The sequence below is a fragment of the Schistocerca serialis genome, chromosome 1 (assembly GCF_023864345.2).
Source record: "Schistocerca serialis cubense isolate TAMUIC-IGC-003099 chromosome 1, iqSchSeri2.2, whole genome shotgun sequence".
NCBI classification, from domain to species: domain Eukaryota; kingdom Metazoa; phylum Arthropoda; class Insecta; order Orthoptera; family Acrididae; genus Schistocerca; species Schistocerca serialis.
Window position 1 is genome coordinate 731,320,880 of NC_064638.1, and position 27,667 is coordinate 731,348,546.

General features: G+C 40.3%; 1 protein-coding gene across 1 annotated transcript in view; it reads left to right on the forward strand.

Moving 5' to 3' along the window:
• The window catches only part of LOC126481632 (4-trimethylaminobutyraldehyde dehydrogenase-like), a 160,670-nt gene that overhangs the window by 41,470 nt on the left and 91,533 nt on the right, over positions 1–27,667 (forward strand). The window lies entirely within an intron of this gene.

The window sequence follows — 27,667 nt, forward strand, 5'->3', positions numbered from 1 at the left end:
GTCAAACCACAATAACAATATTTCATTAAGCATCTGAAGATAGTGAGCAGATGCCTCATTAAAATACTGTGCAGCTCTCACAACATTGTCTTATTCAAGGCTCATGAATCACTGGAGCAAAGTTTAAGCGGATTGTAATTCACTCTCTGAAAGAGTATGTGCTGAATTAAGGATGTAAAAGATCCACCCTAGTTTAGTAACACAATTAAGAACACACTGAGGAAGTAGAGAAAAGGAACACACAAATGATGGCAGGTGAAAGTTAGTAGAAATTCATACATCTGTAAAAAGAATATGTGAAGCTTACAACTTCCACCATCATACCTTAGCAAAAGACCTTGGTGAGAACCTGAGAAAATTCTGGTGATACGTAAAATCACAAAGCACTCACTCATTGACTGGTGTGGCAATAGAATAAAGCAAAACAAAAGCTGAAGTTTCAATTTTCACATTTAAGAAATCATTCATGCAGGAGGAACATGCAACATACTGTTGTTTGACTGTCACATAGACTCCTTTATGGATGACATAGTAATAGGCATTTCTGGTGTAAAGAAGCAACTGAAAGAGTTGAAAACAAACAGGTTGCCTGGTCCAGATGTAACCCCAATTTGGTTTCACAGAGATTACTCTGTGGCACTGGTTCCTTATGCAGCTTGCATTTTTCATGAATCTCTCACCCAGTGCAAAGCCCCAACAACTGGAAAAAAATGCATGTGCCTCCTGTATATATGGAGGGTGAAAAAATGGGCCTGCAAGATTACAGACCAATATCTTTTCAGAAGTTATCTTGAGTTGGAAAAGCTTCTGTCCATGAATCAGCATAGATTTAGAAAGCATTGCTTGTTCAAAACTCAGCTTGCCCTTCTGTCATATGATATTCGTACATTTCCAGAAAGCATTTGACTCAATGCCCCACTGCTGACTGTTAATGAAAATGCATGCATAAGGTACTAGCTTCCAGATACGTGAGAGGCTTGAACACTTCTTAAATAATAGAACACAGCACATTGTCCCTGATGGTGAGTGTTCATCAGAGACAAGGAGACAAAATGGCTTGTGAATACTTACCTTGAGGAGGTGATACTCCAGCACTACTATTAAAAATATTTAAATGTAGAGAAATCTATTCCTGGCTTTCAGAACTTTTAGTTTCTTTCTTAGCAAGGTAAGAGGGATACTTTTTGTGCCTTAGGTGAAGGAACAACCCATTCATACTCCAAGCTGATAGGAACCTGCCTCTTGTGAGAACTAGGAAAGTCAGAAGTCTGTCTCCTGAAATAACCTACAATATAATCAATGGTAGACAAATCAACCCTGTTCTCCGGAACATTGATATGACAAAAAAGATGAAGCAAATTATATACACTGCTGAGCCAAAACATTATGACCACTGCCCATTGTGATGTTGGATGCTGTCTCGAGGTGTTGCAGTGCAGACACGGTCGGGGAATCACCCCAGCAAAGATGTGGGCTGCAAATGGGAAATCTATTGAGCTTAGCAACTCTGACAAGTGGAAGGTGTTTATTATACAGAGCCTGTGAATGAGTATCTCAAAAATGGCAAAGCTGGTCGAATATTCACATGCTACTGTCATGAGCACCATGCTGTCTCGAGGTGTTGCAGTGCAGACACGGTCGGGGAATCACCCCAGCAAAGATGTGGGCTGCAAATGGGAAATCTATTGAGATTAGCAACTCTGACAAATGGAAGGTGTTTATTATACAGAGCCTGCGAATGAGTATCTCAAAAATGGCAAAGCTGGTCGAATATTCACATGCTACTGTCATGAGCACCAACAGAAGGAGGTAGAAGGACAGTTAAACTACCACTAGGCACTAAATGGTTGGACATCCACAACTCTTCACAAAACATGGGGTTTGGAAGCTTGTCTGCTGTGTAAAGTGGGATAGATGGCTACCTGTGGCATCTGTGCTGAAAGAGCACATTGCTGGTGAATGCACAAGTGTTTCAGAGCACACCGTTTATCGTACATTGTTGAACATGGAACTCTGCAGCAGACCACCCCTACGTGTTCACATGTTGACCCAATGACATCGTCAATTATGACTCCAGTGGACATGAGACCATCGGGACTCGAGCATTAATCAATAGAAACATATCGGCTCTTCAGGTAAATCACATTTTTGCTACACTAGGTCTATGGTCACCTCCACAAACGCCATCAGTGAGGTGAACACTGACTCAAAATGTGCAGCATGCCATGGATGCAGGCTGGTGGGAGCGATATTCTGCTATGGGAGACATTCTCCTGTACTTGCATGAGACCTGTGGTAGTAATCAAAGACACAATGACAGCTGTGAACCACCTGCATCCCTTCATGTTTGATATCTTCCCCAATTACAGTATCACTTTTCAGCAGTATAATTGTCCATGTTTCGGGGCCAGAACTGCGCTACAGTGGTTTGAGGAGTGTTATTGTGAACTCAGTGTCTCAGTGACCAAATTCATCTGATGTAAATCCTGTGGAACCCATCTGGGTTGCTATCAGATGCCTTGACTGTGTATGCAAATCAGGAGCCCATTATTTACATAAATTACATGACCTGTGCATAGACATCTCATGCCACATGTTTCCAGAAACCTACCAACAAACTGTCTGATCCCTGATATGCAGAATCAGTGATATATTTCATTCTGAAGATGGCAAACAAGCTATTAATCAGATGGCCATAATGTTTTGGCTCATCAGTGTATAAATCCATTGATGAGAGGCTCACTACAGTTGTTTGAAAGATAAAGAAAGAGGCTTGTGCCACTGGAACTGTACTTTTGAAGAGTAAATTGTGGGATTTTGAGGATGGGGCTGTGTAAAGAATAATGCAGTCACATCTGTAGTAAATGCAAAATTTCCTAATAAATGCTATTTCACAGCACATTGTGCCTAGATGAACTGTTTTATCAAAGATAGTTTGAAATAGCTTTATTTGCTGCATGTAAATACAGAAAATGTAACCAATTTTCAGTTACTGGTGTTGCACATCATCTCTTGATGCCTGATTTGGGAAGATATTGTGCATAAAAAATAAATAGTGCAAAAACACATCAGAAATTTTGTGCTGTGTGCTCCGGTGCAACACCAGTTGCAGATGGTTGAATGGTCTGTGAACTGTAGGGCCCAGCACATTAGAACAAGGAAGCATTTATGTTTCTGTATTAGCTATGCTGCAGACACTTCACTGTGATGGTTGTATCTGGCAAGTGTTTTGAATTGTGATTGTGTCAAATACTGATAAAGGTTGGGCCTGAATTTCCTTGTTCTTGTACTGCCAGCCTCTGGTAGCAGTGTGCTGTGTCTGTTACCAAATAATTTGTGTTCTGCATTGCTTGTTGTTTTGTTTCCTTTTTTTAAGATGAGTGACAAGATCAATTCTGGTCCATCACACAGTTTGATACAACCTTCACGATGCCAGAGGTGATCTGCCATCACTATGACCATGTGTCAGTTCCACTTTTGCTGAAAAACTGAACACGGGTATATTTATTCTTGCTTTTTCAAAATATGAGTATTAGATGACAATATTTTTCATTTACACATTATGGATGGGCCTCATAGTCTTAGTGATACAGGGTGTGCCCTGTGGTTTGAGGCACCATGTTTCGGGTTGTGCGGCCCCTCCCATCAGAGGTTCGAGTCCTCTCTCTGGAGTGGGTGTGTGTTCTTAGCATAAGTTAGTTTAAGTAGTGTGTAGGTCTAGGGACCGATGACCTCAGCAGTTTGGTCCCTTAAGAATTCACACACATTTGAACATTTGATAAAGTGTGTGACTGGAAACATTTATGTGAGCTTGCAATGAAATCTGAATCAAAAACTAGGATTAACTTCTCATAGCTGGGGTCCTCAGTCACATAAAATTTTGTAAATGACATGGTGGTCACTGTTTGACTGCACAATTATTTATTTGTAAAACCTAATATTGCTATTTTGACTGATCGGACATTATCAAGCAGAAATAATTGTGCTTTAGCACATACTTATTAAAAACTAAAAATCATCTGACACGACATGACACGACATGGAAGCTGCTTTCATCACATTACATTCCTAATTATGACATCTTGTGTATATTGCTTTCTGAGAAGTGCATTGTAAATATATTGCTCATATTCTGGTTGATTTTTGCTCATTTTCATAATATTGTGTGGAGTAAATGAGTTGTTTACCTTTTTGTACGAAACTGAAGGTGGTTTTGTCGCATGGTACTCCCCAAACTCATGTTCCTGCTTATGAAGGCATGTGTGAACTGCTTAATTTAAATGAATTGTTAAGTACATTGCTCATATTCTCATTATTTTTTTATATCTGTTTTTTGCACTTTCTTGCATTTAATGGGTAACTTCATGTTAGCAGTTTATGACAGACTTAATATTCAGATTTATTACATGTTGTCGCAAAGTGAGTATGTAATTCTTCTTTAAATGGTGTTGTGTCTTGCCACTGAGTGTGCTTCGTAGTGTTAGTGGCTTGAGCATTCTTCCCTGAAAGTACTAAAAATGCAGTGCTAATTACGCAGATGTATTCACACATTATTAGTAGATAATACTAGCAGAAATCAGTGTACATGGTACAATAACTTTGTATGCTGCCATTAACATTACAGAGTATACACAGTAGCAAGAAGCAACACTATTCAAAGCAGAGTTACATACTCATTCAGCGACAAGATGTGTTAAATATGAATACGAATTCTTTTAAGAACAGTTAGGTTAGAGTTTTCCATTAAATGTGAGAAAATACAAAAACACATGTGAACAAGAATGAAGTAGAATGCGAGCAGTATACTTAAACACATTTAAACTGAGTAATTCATGCATAGATTCATAAGCAGTAACAGATATGTGTGACTGAATGCTATGTGACAAAACCAGCTTCTGTTTTATATGAAACAAAAACAAAAATGGAATCATTTACTCCACCCAGTATTACATATGCAAGCAAAAAACAGAGTACGAGTAACACATAAACGAAATTGAAGAGAGCACTTGTATACACACAAGAAGTCATAATCAGAAACATATTGCAGTGAAACCAGGTTCTGTTCAGTATGAAATGAAAACAAATACAAAAGACTTTAGATCACTCAATAAAAACAACACCAACCTCCCCCCCCCCCCCCCCCCCTTTACCATCCCAGATGCTCACAGCCAACTGTCAACATATTTTGTACATGCCAAAAGTCTCCCCCTAACCTGTAAACAGAGCTATTTTCAAGAGAAACTGACATTGGCTGCAATGGAACATAGAAATAAATTCAACAGTGACAAATGAAAATTTGTTCTGGACTGGGACTTGAACTCGGATTTTCCACTTTATGTGAGCAGTCACCTTCACTACCTCAGATATCCAGACAGGCTTTCTGTCCACCTAAATTCTCAACATGTCACACTCTGGTAGTGTCCACTGTCCACCAACCCCTTTGCTTGGAGGTTTTGGCTGAATCCCACAAGAGTTTGGACATAATGTGCATATGCACTGAAATTACTCGTTGGCATGTTGATAGACACCCAAACAAACACAAACACAAACACACACACAAAATTCAAGCTTTCGCAACCAACGGTTGCTTCGTCAGGAAAGAGGGAAAGACGAAAGGATGTGGGTTTTAAGGGAGAGGGTAAGGAGTCATTCCAATCCCGGGAGCGGAAAGACTTACCTTAGGGGGAAAAAAGGACAGGTATACACTCGCACACACACACACGTATCCATCCACACATATATGGACACAAGCAGACATTTGTAAAGGCAAAGAGTTCGGTCAGAGATGTCAGATATATATATAATGTGTGTGTGTGTGGGGGGGGGGGGGGGGGTTCTGTTGGACATGTTCAGAACTGATATGTAATTGTGAACAAATTCCCATTTGATAATCAGGCAACATTGGAATGTGCTGTCACTGTGAGAGCATTTTAAAAAGCCTGGTGATAGTGTGAATGCTGCACGAAGGGTATTTCCACAGCACTGCCAGCACAGATGTCGTCTATGAGTCCTGTCTGCTCACACGATTACAATGTGGATGTGTAATTTTGAAGAAACTGATTTAGCCATGAAAAAGAGGGGTTCAAATAGTATGTACTCCAGAAAACATTGCAGCTGTCCAAGTTTCCAACAGTAGCCGGCCGAAGTGGCCGTGCGGTTAAAGGCGCTGCAGTCTGGAACCGCAAGACCGCTACGGTCGCAGGTTCGAATCCTGCCTCGGGCATGGATGTTTGTGATGTCCTTAGGTTAGTTAGGTTTAACTAGTTCTAAGTTCTAGGGGACTAATGACCTCAGCAGTTGAGTCCCATAGTGCTCAGAGCCATTTTAGCCATTTCCAACAGTAGTAGAACTAGATGAACAGTTTCTGTGCACAGGTAAATTGTTTACTAAAAGAATGTGCAGAAAAAAAGATATAGTAATTTATTTTTTATTTCTTTATCAGCCAATTTAATTGCTTTTTTATGTTTGTGCCCCTGCTCTCCTTTCTCTGGTATTTCCCCATCTCCTTTTCGGTCTTAACTCCATTTCTTTTTTTGTTAATCCATCTTTGCTTCTCAATCTCTCCATCTATTGTCTGTGCTGAAGCTGGCACTGTGCTTACCTTTGATTTCTTACTTTCTCTGCTACCTCGACTCTTCATCTATGCCTCTCCTTATCCTCACAACAGGCCAGTTCACCTAATGCAGGAATCAGTATGATCTGCCCCCTCCCCCACCTTGTTTCTAATTTTCCTGAACCTATCTCCCTAAGGAAAGAAATTATATTTCAAAAGACTAAAGTAGTTTTTGGTATTTTTGCGTGTGTCTTATTGGCAGAACTCAGATTTCCCCCTCCTGGAGCTAAGTACCGGTTAATTGTTCTGTTTCATTATTAATTTATTGTTTTGTCAAGTAAATTTTACTTGTGATGTATATAAATTTGTACTATGCCTCTGTACAGTGCATCATGCGGAGTACTTTGTAGCATTATTAGCATAAGCCCCTAGGGTGAGCACCCCAAGCTGTTGGAGTACATCTTCCTTTCTTGTGTTGCAGTCTTACTCTCTCCTTATGTGTTTTCTCAGATTTAGTCTCTAGAACAGATTTCATGTTGACAGCATAGCTTGATCATGAGAAGTACATTAAGTACAGCTCTTCTCACTTTGTTGTTTGTTTATCTAATACTACTGATTTTGGTTAAGCAATGTTTGGCACCCACATCTAGGTTTGTACCTGTCCATTTGGGAGTACCAGGATTTGATGCAACATTCACCAAGCCAGCTGGCCATTGCTCTGTCTGGATGAAGCTTGTGGAGAGAGCCCTCTTTCAGGGTAGGCAAATTATGGTGAATGTCTGGTGCAGCGAAAAGACCAGAATTACCAGCTTGTTACCCCGAGGCTCTGGCAGTCTCTTCCAAAATATCTGAATTCATCAGTGCAGATTATTATGACCCTAATAACTTTCCCTCTTGACCACATTGTGGGAAGAAAGCAAAACTAAATTAACTGCAGAAACCTACTCCTCTCAGTTTGTGGTTTGCACAGTGAATTCTATGCAGAACTAAGCATTAGTCTCTTGTAAAGAACGTAGTGTTGTATCTGTTACTGTAACAACTCTTAAGCAACAGAACATGGTTCATGGTTTAAATTTTCACTGGAGCTTAATATTGAAGATGGATGAGGAATTATGCATTGGAGAAGTGAGGAGCACACTATGTATGTCATGTACATTGGGACCTACCAGATAACAAGGTTGACACCAGAGCATTCATCCTTGCTTCTGAGGGGAGGTATTCATTTACTAAGAAAGTTAAAATTTTGGTCTGCTGTTGTGATGTAAAACCATATTTCACACTCCTCAATGTGGTACTTTAAACACCAGTGCTTCAAGCATATTTCTTCCTGGTATATGAAATACCCAGCTTGTGAACACTGTGTTTGGCCACTCCATGTGAGCAACCACCAATCTGTGTCAGTTATGGAACTAATCACTATCCCCAATCCCTGAAATGTGCTACCTTAATCAGTGAATGGAAGATCCAGGAACTTGATGTCTCTGACCACCTCTCATAACTTGAAGCTCAGGAAAAGTGTGATCACTTATGTCCCATCCCAGTGCTATTGTCTCCGACATCTACCATCTTTAATGATCTTTTTGTCAATGGAAGGTTAAATGTTGATCTTCCTTCCTTTGTTCCTTCTGGTGTCTACTGGTGACAGAACTTCGCTTTAAGGAACCCTCACCCTGGAAATATACAGAGCAGTGACCGACACCAGCCTGTGGTTGAAGAAACCATGCTCATTGGGTTCTGGATCGTCTTCAATCCCTCACACCCTCACTAGAGTCCTGACCCCTTAAAGTGGTTAAAGATAGAAATAAGAAATAGCAATAGAAGGCTACTTTGGTGACCCCTGAGGCACCAGATTCCCCTCCCCCCCCCCCCCTCTCTTTCATCAGTCTCAAACCTATGTTTGTCTGTGCTGTGCCACCCCACCATTGACAGGCAGTGATTCTGGAACATCTTCTTTCCTCTTACCCCTTTCATACATAACTGGGATGCCATAATACAATAGAACTGGAATGGATGTTATTGTCATATGCCATAACTGCAGGTACTAATAGCCTCCTGTTCTGCAATCTATGTTGCTCTCTGCACACACATTTCACTGATGATCGTTCTCCAATACTTTGAGGCTACCATGCATTCTGCTGAGTCTGTGCTGGTACTGAAGAGTGTCTAGAGGAGTCTTTGTGTTGGTTCAGGCAAATGTTATCAGTGAGTGGATGCTCAATTGTACTGCATTGGAAGCAACAGCTGGGCAGTTGGAAATGACCCCAGTCGTCACTATTTGCAACATTTATTTATCTTTATGTAGGGCACTTACGTACCTTGAGATGGCCACCTTAATCTAAAATTTCTCCTTCCCCTTCCTCACACTTGGGTATCTCAATTAATAGCACTCCCTTTGGGGGAGTACCACATTATCTGGTAACTATATTTTAACTGACCACTTTCCGATCTTGATCTGTGACTGTTCAATGGCAGTACCATTATTCACTTTAGCGCTGCCCACGACACCTTTCTGGCTATCAACCAGTCAATATTGTGGTTTCCCTACAGTGGTCACTAAACGATAATCTCTGTGATAGTGATCACTTTACAGCAATCATGTTACTTTCTTGTCACCACCTGATGGACCATCTGCCAATTGGACCCTCAAAGTGCTAGGTGGCAGCTGTATATTCTGCCATCACTTGCATCTGCAGTTAAATATACCTAAATTAATAAAAATATCAAAACCTTTTAGTAAATTTAAGAAGTTTATGAATAATGTTAAGTAACATTATTTTCTCATGATACAATCACATTACGTAAAATTATGAAATAAGTGAATTTCACCATCGGAAGATAGGGCCTGAACTAAATACATAAATAAATCATAAAGATGACACGTTGAGTTGCAGACAGGCACAACAAAAAGTTACACATTTAGCTTTCGGCCAAAGGCTTCTTTAGGAAAGGACACCCACATTCATTTGTTCACACAAGCGAGCACACTTCACACACACGTGTCTTCCCTGTTCTGAAAAAGGCTTTGGCTGAAAGCTGCATGTGTAACTGTCTTTTTGTTGTGTCATCTTAATGGTAAGTAGCAATATATCTTTTCCTTATGTTGTTAACCAGGAAAACAATCAATTTTTTACAGAATAATGTAATTGGATAGATAAAAAATATACTTACCAAGCAGTGGCATAACACACGCGTAAAAGAAGGTTGTAATTAGGCAATATTTCGGAGTTAGTGGCTACTTCTTCAGGCAGAAGGGCTTAAGTGGAAGGAAGAGGGGTGAAGGGAAGTGACTGGAGAGGTCTAGGAAAAGTGGTAGATTTCAGGAAAGTCACCCAGAACCGTGGGTCATGGGAGACTTACCGCACAGGATGAGAAGGAAAGACTGATTGGTGGGGACTGCATTGGTCGAGATTTGAAAACCTGACAGCTTAAAGGTGGAAGACAGGGTAATATGCAAGACAGGAATTACTGCTTAAACATTGTGTGAGTTAATAAGAATGAAAAGCTAAGTGCATTGTACATAACATAGGTAGGAGGGTAGTGGTGAAAAATAATGTGTAAAACAATGAAAGATGTAGAAAACTAAAACACAGTGAAGAAAAAAGTAGTTACTGTGAAGAAATGCTGAGACGGAAGAAATTAACGTAAATTAAGGCCAGGTGGGCAGCGAGAACCAAGGACATGTTGTAGCGCTAGTTCCCACCTGCAGATTTCTGAGAAATTGGTGTCTGGAGGAAGAATCCAGATGGCGCATATGGTGAAACAGTCACCGAGGTCATGATTGTCATGTTGTAGAGCATGCTCTGCAGCAGGAAATTGCATGTTGCAGTATACACCCTCTGCCATTCATCCTAATTGATAATTTGGTGGTAGTCATACCGATGTAAATGGCCATAGGGCAGGGAGGTGGGTGCAGAAGGAGCATAGGGTCTGACAAGAAAATTGTGGAGATTTGGATGGTGACGAAAAGCTATTCTAGGTGTGGTGGGCAAAAATTCGGAAAGAATGGATCTCATTTCAGGCCATGATTTTCAGAAGTCATGGCCCTGTCAAAGAAGCTGATTAGTATATTCCAGACCAGGATAATAGTGAGCCACCAGCAATGTGCTCCAAAGTTGTTTTTTGGAGGGATCAACGATACCAGGATTGGATGTGATGGCCCAGGAAATCTGCTTTTGAACTAGGCTGGTGGGGTAACTATGTGGAGTGAAGGCTGAGGTGAAAGTGGTGGTGTATTGCTGTAAAGAGTCTGCATCTGAACAAATATGTTTGCCTCAAATGCCAGTGCTGTATGGGAGGGAACATTTGACATGTAAAGGAAGGGAACTGTCAAAATGTAAGTACTGTTGTTTGTTGGTATGTTTAATGTGGATGGAAGTGTGCAGCTATCCTTTGGTGAGGATGACATCAACATCAAATTGGGAGAAGGTATTCAGAGATTCCAGGAATTTTAATAAGTCAGCCTCACCTTGAGTCCATATGTTAAAATTGTCATCAATGTATCTAAACCAAACCAGAGGCTGAAGACATATGGATCCCAGGAAATCCCCCTCCAAGCGACCGATGAAAGTACTGACATAGGAAGGAGTCATCCTGGTTCCCATAGCCATACTCCTGATCTATTTGTAAGTGTGCCCTTCAAAGATGAAGTAGTTGTTGGTAAGTATAAAGTTGATTAAGGTGAATAGGAAGGATGTCATAGATTTTGAATCAGGTGGGTGCCGACTGAGGAAATGTTCAGCAGCAAACAGACTATGTATGTGGGGGATGTTGGTAAAGAGGGAGGTGGCATCAGTAGTGACATGCAAGGTGTGTGGTGGGAGTGGGATGGGCATGGATTTCAGACAACCTAAGAAATGGTTGGTATCTTTGATATAGGAGAGGAGTCTTTGTATAATGGGTTGCAGGTGCTGATCAACTAATGCAGATATGTGTTTGCTGGGTGCTTTGAAGCTACCAATGATAGGAACGGCCAGGACGTTTAGGTTTGTGGATCTTAGGAAGAAAGTAAATGGTGGGGGAGCATGGTTTGGGTGATGTGAGAAGTTCTATGGATTGAGGTGTTAGTCCTTGTGAGGGGTCTGAGGTTTTAAGGAGGGACTGCAGGTCAGTTTGAATCACAGGGATGGGAACCTGATGGCAGATACTGTATGTAGAGGTGGCAGACAGATAGTGTAGACTTTCACTAACATCCTCCTTTTGGTCAAGTGCTACAGTGGTAGATCTTTTGTCTGCTTGGAGAATAATGATGAAATCATCAGCTTTTAGATAATGTAAAGCCTGGAGCTGTGCAGAGGACAGGTTAGGGTCATGTTGTAGTGATCTGAGGAAGGGTTCTGAAGCAATGCTGAATGTGAGGAATTATTGGAAGGCTTGTAAGGGATGATTTTAAGGTAGTGGTGGTGGATCGAGTTCAGGTTGTGGTCTGAACTGTTCAAGGCAGTGTTCAATGTCAGCTTTGCTGTTGGAAAGATTGTGGGATTGGGTCACACAGTTATATTTCCAACTGATATTACAAGTGAAGGAAAGTAGGTCCTTCACCAAAGCAGCATGATCAAATGCAGGTTTAGGGCTGAAAGTGAGACCCTTAGATCATACAGATAATTCAAGAGGGAGAGTGCTTTAGATGATAGGTAAGAACAATGCACTGTTGTGACTGGTTCTTGTGATTACAGGTTATTCTCGGTCTGAGAGCCAGTGGTGAGGGCGATGGGATGTCAAGGAGATTGGTCAAGCTTGGTTTGTCAAAGAGAAGTGGTGGTTGATGGTATGGCTGTTTAGGGAGCTGCAGAGGGATAGGAAGGGAAACACCACTGTTCGGGCGTTCCTTCACAACAGCAAAGCTATCATTGAACCCTGCTTTGAACAGTTTAGACCCCAATCCCAACTTGATCCACCGCCACTACCTCAAAATCATCCCTGTTGATGTTTTTTGATGAGAGAGGAACTGAAATTGGGGGTAGCAAAGCAGGAGGAGAAATACTAAGCTCCATTTCCAAATGTTTCTTTACCAAGGAAGATACAGATGTGGTGTGTGTGTGTGTGTGTGTGTGTGTGTGTGTGTGTGTGTGTGTGTTTTGGTAAGTGTGCAAGCCATATTAGCAAAGCCTCTACTACCGTGGTTTGCAACCTCGAGGAGAAATTGAGAAATTTGGAGGTCTGGCTTTGTTGAGCTATATGTAATGTATACACCAAGTGGAAATGATGTATAAATTGTAGTTCCTCTTATGACTGTGCTGCCATGTAATGTATTGCTGGAGGATTATCAGTTAGAACGGCTCGTTCTTTAATTCTGTCCACTTCCACTTCTGTTTAAATCTCTTTAATCTGCATCCTTTTTGGAAAGACATTTCCTTAAATGTTTTTAATAATTAATATGTAACTATTTTAGATATATTTTTCCCATGTGGAATGTTTCCCTCTATTATATCCATATCACTATTAGTAATTGGATAGATAAAAAAAGTCTACTCACAAAGCAGTGGAAGGAGAACACACATATCAAAAAGAGCTTACAATTTGCTAGCTTTTGTAACCAGTGGCTCCTCCTTCTGGCAGAACAGTTGAAGGGGAAGGAAGAGGGATGAAGGAAAAGGACTGGTGAGGTTTAGTAAAAGGGGTAGAGCTCAGAAAAGTCATCCAGAAGCCCAGGCCAGGGGAGACTTACTGGACAGGACAAGAAGAAAAGTGCCTTTTTCCTGGTTCTGGGCAACTTTTCCAAACTCTACCCCTTTTCCTAAACTTCACCAGTCCTTTTCCTTCAAACTCCCCCCCCCCCCCCCCTTCCTTCCCCTTCAACCCTTCCTCCAGAGGAAAGAGCCACTGGCTCCAAAACCTAGCAGATTGTAATACCTTTTTTATATATGTGTTCTCCTGCTGTCACTTGGTGAGTAGATATTTTTTTTATCAATCCAATTACTTATATTTTCAGAAATGTATCATTTTTCTTGTTAAATATAAAGCTATTGTAATTTTAATGTTTTAAGGGCTATTAGAATCAACACAGGTGAATAAGTAATAGCGAGTAAAAGATATTTACTGCCAGTAACTATATTTGCACTTCCAGGTAAAATACATCGAACACAACAACCAAGGAATATTATATTACACACATAAACTCTGAGTTTACAATAGCACCAGAGAGGTGTATAATATTTCACATGATGCACTTTGCCGCTGTCTCATATGAAATATATTTTTCACACAATTCTAACATCCCGTTGAACATATATTTTGTGGTTTGCCTTCACAAGATAAACCAAAGAGCCCCACAATCTTTTCAAATTTCTCTTTGTCCAAGGGTTTTGTCAGAGGTCAGCCAACATGTCTTCTGTGGGCAGGTAGTCTACAGCGATGTTCTGTCACTCTATGTAGTCCCGAATAAAATGGTGCCTTATATCAGTATGTTTTGTCCTAGCACTAGTGATATAATTTTTAGCTAGGTTAATGGCTCCTTTATTGTCACAGAAGATCATTATAGGTTCCACAATTAAATCGGGTTCTATTTCGCATATTAATGTTCTTAGCCACAATGCTCTTTGTGTGGTGTAAGATGACTCCAAATACTCAGCCTCTACGGTACTCAATGCAACATTTTTTTTTACTTTTGAGAGGACCATGAAATGAGGGCCCCCATTAATTTAAAGCAGCAGCCATTAGTGGAATGCCTATCTCCCAATTCTCTCCCTCAGTCTGCATCACTGTAGCCTTCTAGTTTTGCATTACCTTCTCTACGGTATCTTAATTCATGGTTTGAAGTTCCTCTTAGATATTGGAATATCCTTTTCATGACTTACCAGTGCTTTTCCATTGGGTCTATGCAATTATCTGCTCACTGCATTGGTGGCAAAAGCAATGTCGGGTCGTGACATATGAGACAAATATAACAGACTCCTTACTGCTTCTAAATATGGTACATTCTCATCACATTCCACATCTGTCTCATTTATATTTAACTTCACTCCTCCTTCCATTGGAATAGTTATGGGTTTACAGTCACTAATGCCAAATTTCTTTGAGATTTTTTTCTGTATATGATGATCGATTTATGCTCAATTCTTGTCTCTCCTCATCCTTAGTGATCTGCATACCTAAATAACTTTTAACTTCTCCCAAATCATGCACCTTAAACTTGGTTTGCAGCTGTTTGATAAAAATTCTCATTTGGCATTTGTTTTCAGTCAGGATAAAGAAGTCGTCCACCCATATTGACATTATTATTACCCCTTCTCTTCCCCTTTTATAGTATATACTGGGATCTACCTTAGATTGCTTCATATTCATATTTATTAGTTTCATGTAGACATCGATTCCAGCAATATCCACTCTGTTTAAGTCCATAAATACTTTTTCACAAACGCCAAATCTTTTCCCTTTCTGATATGGTTTTCATGACTTCTGTCGGTGGAATGATATATATCTCCTCCTCCAATTTCCCATTTAAATATGTCGTTTTTACATCCATATGATGAATTGTTAAATTTCATTTTGCTGCCAAGGCTAAAAGATAACTCAATGATGCATACTTGACTACAGGTGAAAAAGTTTCTTTGTAATCTACCCCTTGTTTTTGTGAACATCCTTTTATTACAAGTCATGCTTTATATCTTGGTGATGAATTTTCGGGCCTCTTCAAAGTGAATACCCATCTTACCTGTGATGGTTTCTTATCTGCTGGCATATTTACCCATCCAAAAATTTCATTCTGAGATAAAGATTCCAATTCCCTCTCCATTGCTTCTTTCCATTCTTGAGAGTTTGGGCCTGTGAGGGCACGCAGACGAATAGTTGCGTGTGCACAGTGCAGGGGCAGCGGCAAAGACTCTAGTGTGCACGTAATCATTTACTCTTTGCTTTGTGGTTGTTTTGTCTTAGATGTTCTATGTTAATGTCTGGCTCATTGCTTCAGAATAAAGTTGAACATTAAGAATACGAACAAGTCTATCTTTAATAGAATGGAGCTATGTAGTGGCTACAAAGTGGTGACCCCAAAGTCAAAAGAAAACGTACGGCAAGAGGCAGAGGAGAAGGATAACGAAGGTACACTTTCAGTCTTTTTGAGTTTTTACGCATGCCATTTGGTTTAAAAAATGCTGCACAGACATGGCAATGTTTCATTGATGAGGTGCTGCGAGGGCTAGATTTCACTTTTGCCTATTTCGACGATATACTGGTGTTCTCAGCGACAGCAGCCCTCCACGAAGAGCACCTCTGGACAGTTTTCAAGAGGCTACATAGTTATGGTGTAGTGGTAAATGATACCAAATGCAACTTCCTGGCAGATTAAAACTGTGTGCCCGACCGAGACTCGAACTCGGGACCTTTGCCTTTCGCGGGCACGTGCTCTACCATCTGAGCTACCGAAGCACGACTCACGCCCGGTCTCACAGCTTTCCTTCTGCCAGTATCTCGTCTCCTACCTTCCAAACTTTACAGAAGCTCTCCTGTGAATATCTCATTCTGGATACCAACTGCAGTTTGCATAAAGATCAGGCGACTTAACTGGGTCACACAGTCTCAGCAGCTGGCATCCGTCCTTTGGAGAAGAAGGTCGAGGTTATACAGCAGCTGCCTCGCCCGTTAGATTTGCAACAGTTGTGGAGGTTCCTAGGTGTTTTAAATTTTTACCACAGACATCTGCCAGGAGCTGCAGCTTTACAAGCACCACTCACGGAGGCTTTGACGGGCACGAACACCCAGAAAAATCAGAAGCTACAATGGGCAGCAAGCATGCAGCACACGTTCGAGCAGATCAAGGAAAGCCTAAAGCAAGCGGTTTTACTAGCTCACCCAGAGAAAGGTGCGAAGCTAGCTATTGGTGTTGATGCAAGTCAGGTGGCGATTGGGGCAGCGTTGCATCAGTGGACTGCCGGTCACTGGCAGCCTTTAGGATTCTTCTCCAAGAAACTCCCAGCAGAATTGGAGTGCATATGATAGAGAGCTGCTGGCTGCTTACGAAGCCATAAGGTATTTCTGGCCTTACGTGGAAGCCAGACCATTTACATTGTTTACAGATCACAAACAGCTCACTTTCGCATTCTGCAAGTGTGTGGATACTTTCTCACCTAAGCAATTCAGGCAACTGGAATATATAAGCCACTTTACTACTGATTTACAACATATTAACAGGGCAGAGAATATGGTGGCAGGTTACTTCTCACGAGTTGCAGCAATAAAGTATTCAGTGAACTATGCTACAGTAGCGAGAGAGCAGAAGGATGATGCACAACTGTAAGTTTTTCGGCAGACCACGCCCATCGGGTTGAAGTTAAAAAAATTGTGTCCAGAACGTGGGACAATACAGTTATAGTGCGATACCTCACAGGGACGGCCTAGACCTTTTGTGCCGGAGAGTTTGCACCGGGAAGTATTCGAAGGGTTACATGGTTTGGCTCATCCGGAACCCCAAGCGACTGTAAAATTAATGACAGAGCATTTTGTGTGGCCTGGAATTAAGAGAGACTGTCAGAAGTGGGCACAGACGTGTCTGGATTGTCAGTGATGTAAAGTGGGACGCCATGTGAAGAAGCCATTGGGTAAAGTTGACGGGCCAACTGGTCATTTCGAACATGTGCGTCTGAATATTGTTGGACCGTTGCCAGTGTCCGAATGCTATCGGTACCTATTGACAGCAATTGACAGATTTACGAGATGGGCAGAAGCAATCCCCATATCAGACATATCAGCAGAGACAGTCAGTCGGCGTTCTTGACGATGTGGATAGCACTGTTCGGATGTCCGGAACATGTCACAACAGACAAAGGACATCAGTTCGAATCCTCCTTGTTCCTGGAGCTGGCAAACATATGCGGGTTCCGCCGTCACTGTACCCCAAGTTATCATCCGGAAAGCAACGGCACGGTAGAGCGGTGGCACCGAACACTTAAGGCCGCGTTAATGTGCCATGGTGAGAATTGGTCAGCAGCATTGCCACTAGTGTTACTAGACTTACGCAATGTTTTCAAACCCGAACTCGGAGCATTTACAGTGGAATTAGTAATGGGGAAACCTTACGCCTACCCGGAGAGTTTTTTCAGAAGAGTACAGGTGAGACAGAACTACCGTACTTGTTAACGAGAGTAAGGGCTCAACTGGCTGAGCTTAGGCCACAACCAGTGACACAGCATGGCGTTAGGCCGTCGTTCGTACATTGAGAATTGAGCAAATGCTCGCATGTAATGTTGCGAACTGACACAGTCAGAACTCCATTGCAGCCACCATATATTGGACCTTATAAAGTACTACACCATATGGACCAGGCCATGACTATCGCCCCAAGTTCACAATAAAAGTGTTACTGTGTCAATAGACTGGGTGAAGCCGGCTCACTTACTGCTAGAAGATGTAAGACAAGAAGAGGAGGCGGGCCTGCAGCAAGACGAGGGGCCCCTGCAGGGTGCAATGGATGGTAGGACAGTGAGCCGGATGAAGCCGCGAGAGGATATGACGATGGATGAAGTACAGCCGGAAATTCACACAAGAGCCTGGCGAAGGGTCCAGTACAAGTTTCCGCACATTCCTGGAGCTCCGCTCTTCAGGGAGGGGGCTGTGTGGGAGCACGCAGACGAATAGTTGCATGTGCACAGTGCAGGGGCAGCGGCAAAGACTCTAGTGTGCACATAATCATTTACTCTTTGCTTTGTGTTTGTTTTGTCTTAGATTTTCTATGCTAATGTCTGGCTCATTGCTTCAGAATAAAGTTGAACACTAAGAATACGAACGAGCCTATCATTAATAGAATGGAGCTATGTCGTGGCTACAGACTGTTTATTGCTTCTTCTGTTGTTGCTGGCTCATCATTAAAAGACTGGGTTGCATACATCTCAAAATCTGGATATTCTTTCGGTTTTGGTACATGAGAAGAATGCTTTACATTGTTCTCTTCATTTTGTTCATCCTCAAACGCATTGTCATCATAAATAGTCTGCATTTGCCTTTGACTATCCTTTTCCTGTTCTTCACTTTCTCTTTCTTCAGATAAGGTTTCACTCTCGGAACTAGGTGCAGTTAATTTAGTAGTCTTGCCCTCTTCAGGGCCCTTTCTATTTTCAAAGAATACTACATTTCTGCTTGTAACTATCCTTTTATCCAATGAATCCATTAATTGGTAGCCCTTTGAATTCTCACAATAGCCTACAAAAATGTACTTTTTAGATTTTGGGTCCCATTTTGCTCTCAGCTGTTTTGGAACGTGCGCCATTGCATCACACCCAAAAACCCTTCTATTGCTTAGTTCAGGTTTCCTTCCTACCCATATCTTATAGGGGATTGTTTTCCTTAATGCTTTTGTAGGTGGTCTATTGTTCAAATATATGGCCGTTAATACCGCCTGTGTCCAAAAATCTTTTGATAATCCAGCATCAGTTATCATGCTCCTTGCTTTTTCGACAGTGGTCGTATTAGCCCTCTGAGCAATCCCATTTTGAGATGGGCTGTATGTTATGGTAGTTTGATGCCTGATTCCCATTTTTGCCAGAAGTGTCTTCAGTTTCTGGTTAACATATTCTCTCCTGTTATCAGACCTGATGATCTTAATCTTCTTTGCTGTCCACCTTTCAACCATATTATGATATTCCTCAAAAGTGTCACTCACTTGGTCTTTGGAACTAAGAAAATAAACATGAGTATTTTGTGAATAATCGCCAATAAATGTAAAAAAAATAATAACTCCCACCTATGGACTTGCACTCCATCGGGCCACATTCATCTGTATGGATTAACTGTAAGACCCTTGCAGATTTACTTTTACTGTTCTTAAAAGGTAACCTCGCTTGTTTTCCTTTTATGCGTGTCTCACAAGGGTCCTTGGATACACTATAAGTCTCTATTCCCTTTACCAAATCCCTCATTAAAGACATACTGTTTCTATTTAGGTGTCCAAGTCTGCGGTGCCATAAAAAATCTTCCACTGAGTATACTGAATGACTAACATTTCTGTGTTTACTGTCAATAGTATCCAGCTTAAAAATACCCCTTTTGTTACTTACTGTAGTTATAACTTCACCATTTGCGTTGATTAATCTTGCTCTCTGCATGTCAGAAATGACTGTATTTTCCTTCTTGACAATTTCCCCTACAGACAGTAGGTTAGTCACAACATTTTTTACATAATGAACATCATGTGCTGTAACCATATCCCATTCACCATTTACACTTACATATAGGTCTAGTTTCCCAGCCAAATGACATTGGAGCTTGCTGCCATCAACAGAAGATATTCCTATATGACTTCTATCTTTAACATCATAAAGAAGAGATTTGTCTTTAACAATATGCACAGATCCACCTGAGTCTGAAATCCATTCTAGTTGATGATTACCAACATCTCCAAAAGAGTAAAAACATGAGGGTGCCTTACCTTTATTAATGGTCCTTCTGTCTGGGCAACCAGCAACATACTTTTGCTGCATGTCTGACCTTTGGTTTACTTTTTCTCTGCACTGAGATGCAATATTCCCTTTTTTCTGATGTCTATAGCACCTCACTGATTTCTTCCTTGTGTTTTTTGAATAAAGAACAGATGCAGTTTCCTTCTCCAATACATGACAGCTTGAAGTACTCTTTACATCCTGTAGGATTTTCACTTTAACACTGTCACCCGTGATCGGTATATCGGAGCTTTCCAGCCCCATAATCATAGGCACATATCTTTTGGGCAGTCCTGCCAACAGTAGTGTCCCTATCCATTCGACAGTGATCTCAAACCCAACGTTTCTCACAAGGGGAAGGCCTCAGACACGGCCAATCGATTCAGGTCAAACTTGGCAGGTCGCTTGTGTACAACCTAAAACGAAGGAATCTAAGATATTTTGGGTCAACACTCCCTCAATTTTGAGAAAATCACCCCTAAAGGTTATAACGAGCAATCGACTCAAAATTGGAGTGATCGATAGATAATTGCAAATAGAGCATTTTTCATAATCAGGTATGGGGTCCGCAAATGCAAACTTTTCCAGAAATCGAGGAAAGAAACTTTTATAACTGCCGCTTCTGTACCCACATGGTAAACGCTTTTCACCGACAGCACCGATAGCACAACGGCCAAGGTAACTGGCGGGGAATCAGAAAAATCGTGTTTAAATCTCGAAGAAACCTAGTGGATGTTATTCTTTTCGTTTGCATGTTTCCGTATCTCAACTGACAGGGATAGGAGGATTAATAAGGTAAGTAAATCAATAATGAATGATAGTAATAAGAAGGGCATAGTTGTGAACATGGAAGAGTGAAGGTGTCCAGCACGAGCCTAATAGAAGTCAATCGGAAAGAGTTGTTTTCCGTCATTAGGCTGCCGCGAACCTCGCGGATACATGTAGTCATTTTACCATTGTTAATGCGCCGAGTGAAGTAAGTTTTGTGAATGAATACAGTGTTCTGCCTGTTTATGCCGTAGTAACTAGTTATTGTTTGTTGTGTCATCTTTCAGGTGCATAATCTGAATAATGGAGGATGTACACCCTTCGACTAGTGCTGTAATATATAGTTGGGAGCCTGTCACAGACGATGGCAAGCAGGAGGTTACCGACGCTGTGTTTTGGTTTGTAAAAGTGTTGCAAGACACATGCATTATCAAGGCACTATCGGAAGCAAGCAGCGCTGTTTCTCGTCGTTCCAGATTGATAGGAGCAGCTATCGTCGAGCGATTTTTGGAGCTGACTAATGAAATGACTTTTGTTGATACTGAAGTACTGTACCGTGAAGGCAAAACAAAAGGTGATTCAGTGGAAGATATCCCGACTAGTGAATCGCAAAATGGTCATAACACTTTGGAAATCTCCACGTCACTGGGAATATGTGCTTCATCTGTTCCCGATGAGTATTACGAACCGGTTACTAAACGGTTGAACTACGGTGCTATACCCCTTGAAGTAAAAGTAAAGGCGGTAGCGCTAGCCAGGAATCATCCAAATTGGAACTTACAAACACTGCAAAAGAATGGAGCAACAACAGCCCTGAAAAGGAGGAAGGACTTGAAATTGTGGGCAAGTGATATCGTTAATGGAAGGACAAGATACCAGGCGATAAATAAGTGGACATACGACCGATTTGTCAAATCTCGTTGTCGTAACAAGAATGTAACAACGAGAATACTTCAGGAGTTGGCTGCAGGTGCAGCACTTCAATATACAGCCAACAAGGATTTTACGTTTGCTGTATCATTATCTTGGGCAAGAAATTTCAAATTGGAGTATAAAATTCGTCAATGGCACATCACTAAATACGTCTCTCATAAGCAGGTACAAAATATAGAAGATATACAGAAAGTGGCGGCTCTTTTCAGCATGCAAACGGCGTCACTTATGACTGGTTTTAATAGTGATTACATGACCAACACTAATCAAACAGGATGCGAGTATCAGGTGAACATTCGACGCACGTTATCGCATAAGGGAGAAAAACGAACCCTTGTCGCAGTTGGTAGTAAAAACAAACTAACACATTCGTACACGGCGCAATATGCCATCACAGCCTCTCGAAAAGTGTTGCCTAAGGTTTTCGTGTGTTTACGAGGAACAAAACTGCACACCTGTGTGCCAGCCGTGTGATGTTTATTTGTATCGCCAGGTTAAAAACTTTATTTCCAGGCTTCTGAATTGCAGTGTGGTTCTGGAAACCCAGCGGGAATTGCACAACCGCACGGATGCAATAACTATTCACAGCATAATTCATAACCAACTTTCAGCACCGATTTTTCAGGCAATGATATCATATGTGTGGTACGCATCAAAATTAATTCCCGAAAAAGACATTTTTTAAATGTAAACCAAGTTTGTTTTCGGCCGACTCTTCGGAAGGTACAATGTAGCTGTCGAAAGATTGCATTCATTAGATGTTCTTGGTGACATGAGTATATTTGTTTTGAATGTTTATATGATATTTGCCATCCGTCTAGTTGTTCGCAGAAAAGTGAGGACACGTAACGGTGACTGGAAGAGCCATTGTAAAGTGACCTGGAGTAACATTTTAGTTGTTTACTATCCCAAGAGGTTTGAGAAATTTATTTGCCTACCTTATTATTATCATTCCTTATTGATTTACTCACCTTATTAACCCTCCTATTCCTATCAATTGAGATATGGAAACATACAAACGAAAAGAACATAAACTTACTTGAATAATTCTGATCTGGAGATTTCATTGTCTCATCCACCACATCTCGTAAGTCGTCCAAATGTAAATAAGCTTCTACTGCAAATTTCCACGTTGCATAGTTTTCGTGACCCATAAGTCTTCCAATGTGCGGAATTTGTGCCAAGCTCATTTTAATGGTAACTTTGATCTTTCTTGACATAAAGAATAATACAAAAGAGTTGCGTTTGTCTTGTAAGGATGACTCGTACTTCACACAAATACACTACTTGGAACATCTCTAATACTTTCTCGCTATTATATTATGTATATACTTGTTCCAAATGCATCTCTGGGCCCATAACCTATTAGAGTTGACACAGTTGAATAAGTAACAGTGAGTAAAAGACATTTAGTTCCAGTAACTATATTTGCATTTCCAGGTAAAATACATCGAACACAACAACCAAGGAACAGTATACTACACACACAAACTCAGAGCATACAATAGCACTAGAGAGGTCTATTATATTTCATATGACACACTTTGCCACTGTCTTATACAAAATAAATTGTTCACACAATTCCAACAAGGGCGATCAGAGTAAAATTGAGTTCTTGCTAGCCAAAATATTTTCCACGCCTTATTAGTACTACTCACAGACTTATGACTTGGCATCTGTTAAGCATTTTGTGCAAATTTCACTTTGACATTAGTGTCAGTGGCATTTCATATATAAACACACATGAAAGAGGAAAGAGACATGCAGTGTTGGTCCATTCTTTAATTTCAAGGCAAAAAAGCAAGTTGTCTTTTGCTGTAGTATAAAAAATGCACTCACAAGTTTCTTCTGAGCAGAATTTGAATGGTAGTAATGAGTTAAATCACTTGCTCCTGCTGCAACCTCTAGAACTTAAGTTGAAGATAGCTCCAAAACAAATTCATTGAAAAATTTATAAGTTATTGATGAGACAGTAAAATCTGAAATCCTGTGGGCTATGAATAAACTCGTGTCTCTTTCTCCTGTAAGAAGCTCTGGAAACATAACAGACATATTCCAAATTATGTTTCCTGATAGCATGAATGCCAAAAAAATAGCAACACAAATGTAAGTTGTCGTATATAATCACTTGTGGACTTGACCCTCATTTCCAGAATCTCCTAGCTAACAAAGTCCGGAAAGTTGGATTCTTTTGTGTGTCATAGGACACATGGATGTGGTGACTCATTTCTGGGATGAACAGAATTGATCTGTATCTACAAGATATTTAACCCATATGCTTTTGAATTCTGCCACATCTTCTTATTTGCAGTCAAGCTTCCTAGCAATTCTGGATGTTTCCAGAACAGGATTTTCACTCTGCAGCAGAGTGTGCACTGATATGAAACTTCCTGGTAGATTAAAACTGTGTGGCGGACTGAGACTCGAACTCGGGCCACAGTTTTAATCTGCCAGGAAGTTTCATATCGGTGCACACTCCACTGCAGAATGAAAATCTCATTCTGGAAACATCCCCCAGGCTGTGGCTAAGCCATGCCTCTGCAATATCCTTTCTTCCAGGAGTGCTAGTTCTTCAAGTTTTGCATAAGAGCTTCTGTGAAGTTTGGAAGGTAGGAGTCGAGATACTGGCAGAATTGGAGCTGAGAGGATGGTTCGCGAGTCATACTTGGGTAGCTCAGATGGTAGAGTACTTGTCCGCGAAAGGCAAGGTCCCAAGTTTGAGTCTCAGTCTGGCACACAGTTTCAATCTGCCAGGAAGTTTCAAGTCTGGATGGTTTGTATTTGTCACCTGAAAGTATAACCATATTTCAATTGATGGGGCAAATGTGAACTTGAAAATGTTGCATGATTTGCAAGCATTTCCAATCAATAAAGAAGATAATCAACCACAAATGTTTCATTGTGACACTTGCTCACTTTATGTATTGAATAGAGCTTTGAAAACTGTTCATAATAAAAGTAGTCAGAATGTTCATGAATTTCTTGGGGTGATCTGATACTTTATGAAGGATTTTCCATCAAGGAGGACAACCATCACAAATATCGTAGGGTTTTCCAAGTTTCCTCTCAAATGTTGTTCTTTAAGATATGTTGGAAATATTGAAGTCATGGAAAGAGCACTTGAACTTTTCCACATTTGAAAAAGCATGTTGCTAAAGTACTTAAAGACTACCTGAAAGTAAAAACTTTTAAAAAATTAAACATTACTTAGAAGGTAAATTCCTGTGTGCGAGACACAAATTTCTTATATGATTATCAATTGACCTTGAGGAGTTTTTAACCAAGTATCAGACAAATGACTCTCACCTCCCCTTTTTGTACAAATATTTGTTCTGTTTAATGAATAGCATTGCTTCTCAGTTCATAAAGAAAACTGCTATGGAAATGGTGACAAATTCTGGCAAATGACTTGCTACTGATGGTGCCAAAGCATGTAATTATGAAATAAGTCAATTTGTCGAAATTGGATTTGATGCCACTGCTGCTAGCAAGAGCTACTTAGAAAAGTTTATCCTTATTTTCAGAAATAAGTGCACAGGTATTTTGTAAAGTTTGTATCTAAAAATTGCTGAGAAGAATCCTTTGAAATTAAAGATAGTCACAGATGGCTCATGTTTATCATCCGAAATTATACAGAGCTCTATTTGAGAAATTCTCTAGTGAGAACTGCATTGGAAGAATTTGTGTCAAAAAACGAATCACACAACTGAACAGCTGACATAGGGAAGAGAGAATACTTTAAATTTTGTGAATATTCTGAAAAACGACTGAACAATTCAATCCTAAGGAGGACAAACTTGAGCACTTTCTCATGAATTTACTGCAAAGTGCGAACCGTCACTTCATGAAGTTCATGCAGAAGCTGTTATGCAAGTTTCAAAGAAACATGTAGTTGATAGAACTTTCCCTGTTAACACAGTTTTAGTTGAAAAAATATAAGAAGATACAGTTATTGCAGAAACAAGTGTTTACAGTGCAATATAATCATTAGGTGGTTTACGTAATAGTGAGAAACAACTGAATGTGGACATTACAAATGAAAAATACTAGCTGTGAAGAAGGCTTCATCAAAAAGAACAGAAGCCTTTAAAAAAAGAAGAAATCTGATGAAAATGAAGTGGCCAGTCTTAAAAGAAAAACAATTCAAGAAACCAAAATGCACTCAAAAATTAAAGAAAAGATTACTGAAACAGCAAAAGAAAAAGCTGAAATTTTAGATGTTGAAATTTCAAGCTTTACCTAAGAAACTTAAACACTGGATCTTTTACTATGAAGTTTGACATTTGACATAGGTATGATTCTGTCTGATATCAAGCAAACTTTATGACTAAGTTGAGGATTTCTTGGTCGGCAAGACACAGTGTGTTGTCTTGGATGGAGAATTGACAGAAGTAGTAGTAATTTCAGACATTCCACAAGGAAGTGTGTTGGAACACTTACTGTTCACATTGTACATTAATGACATGGCAGGCAGCATTAATAGCAATGTCATACTTTTCACATGTAATGCAGTGATCTGTAATGAAGTACTGTTTGGAAAAGAACTGCAGAAATATTCACGCAAATCTTAATAAGATTTCAAAGTGGTGCAAAAATCAGCAACTTGCTTTAAATGCACAGGAATGTAAAATTATACATTCCTCAGAATGAAAAAATGTGGTATCCAATGGTTAAAATATCAGTGATGCACTTTTAAAATCGGTCAACTGACTTGGTGATAGCAATTTGTAGGGATATGAAATGCAGTGAGCATACAGGCTGTGTCATAGGTAAGACAGGTTTATTGATACAATACTGGTAAAAAACAGTCAGTCTACAAAGGAGACTGCCTACAAATCACTCTTGTTTCACACCTTAGAAGAATATAATGCATTGGACTCATACTAAATAGGATTAGCAGGGGATATTGAACATGTAAAACGAAGGAGAGCATCACAAATGGATACTAATTTGTTTGACTCATGGGAAAGTGTCATAGAAACGTTGAAAAACCTGAATTGACAGGCTCAGTAAAATCAAAGTTAGTCTATTTACAGCATGCACAGAGACATTTAAGTAGTCATTGTTCCCGCATGCCTATGTGGTTGGAACGAGAAGACACCCTAATATGTGGTACCGTGATGAGTACTCCATGACACACACTTAATAGTGGTTTTTAGAAATATTAATAGTAACCTGAGGCTTTTTGCAAATGATGTAGTAATCTACAATGAAGTGCTGTCTGAAAGAAGCTGCATAAATATTCACTCAGATCTTGATAAGATTTCAAAGTGGTGCAGAGATTGGCAACTTGCTTTAAATGTTCAAAAATGTAAAATTGTGCAATTCACAAAATGAAGAAACATGCTATCCTATGAATATTGTATCAATAAGTCACTCTTGAAATTGGCCAACTCATATGAATACCTGGGTGTAATACTTTGTAGGGATATAAAATGGAATGATCACATAGGCTCAGTTGTGGGTAAATCAAATGGTGGACTTCAGTTTAGTGGTAGAATACTGGGGAAGTGCAATCAGTCTACAAAAGAGATTGTTTATAAATAACTTTTGTGACCCATTCTAGAATATTGCTCAAGCATGTGGGACCTGTACCCAATAGATCTAACAGGGTTACTGAACATATACAGGGAAGGGCAGAACGAATGGTCAGAGGTTTGTTTGATTCATGGGAAAGCGTCACAGAAGTACTGAAGAAACTAAACTGCCACATTCTTGAAGATAGATGTAAATTATCCCAAGCAGGTCCACTAACAAAGTTTCAAGAACTAGCTTTAAATGGTAACTTCAGGAATGTACTACAACCAGCTACATATCACTCACATAGAGATCATGAGGATAAGATTAGAACAATTACAGCATACACTGAGGCATTCAAAGAATAATTCTTCCCATGCTCCATACATTGAATGCAATGGGAAGAAACCCTAATAACTGGTACAGTGGGACTTACCCTGTGCCATGCTCTTCACAGTGGTATGCAGAGTATAGATGTAGATTTAGAAATGTGTGTTTAGATGTAGAGGTAAAAATGAGCATGTGGCTCATA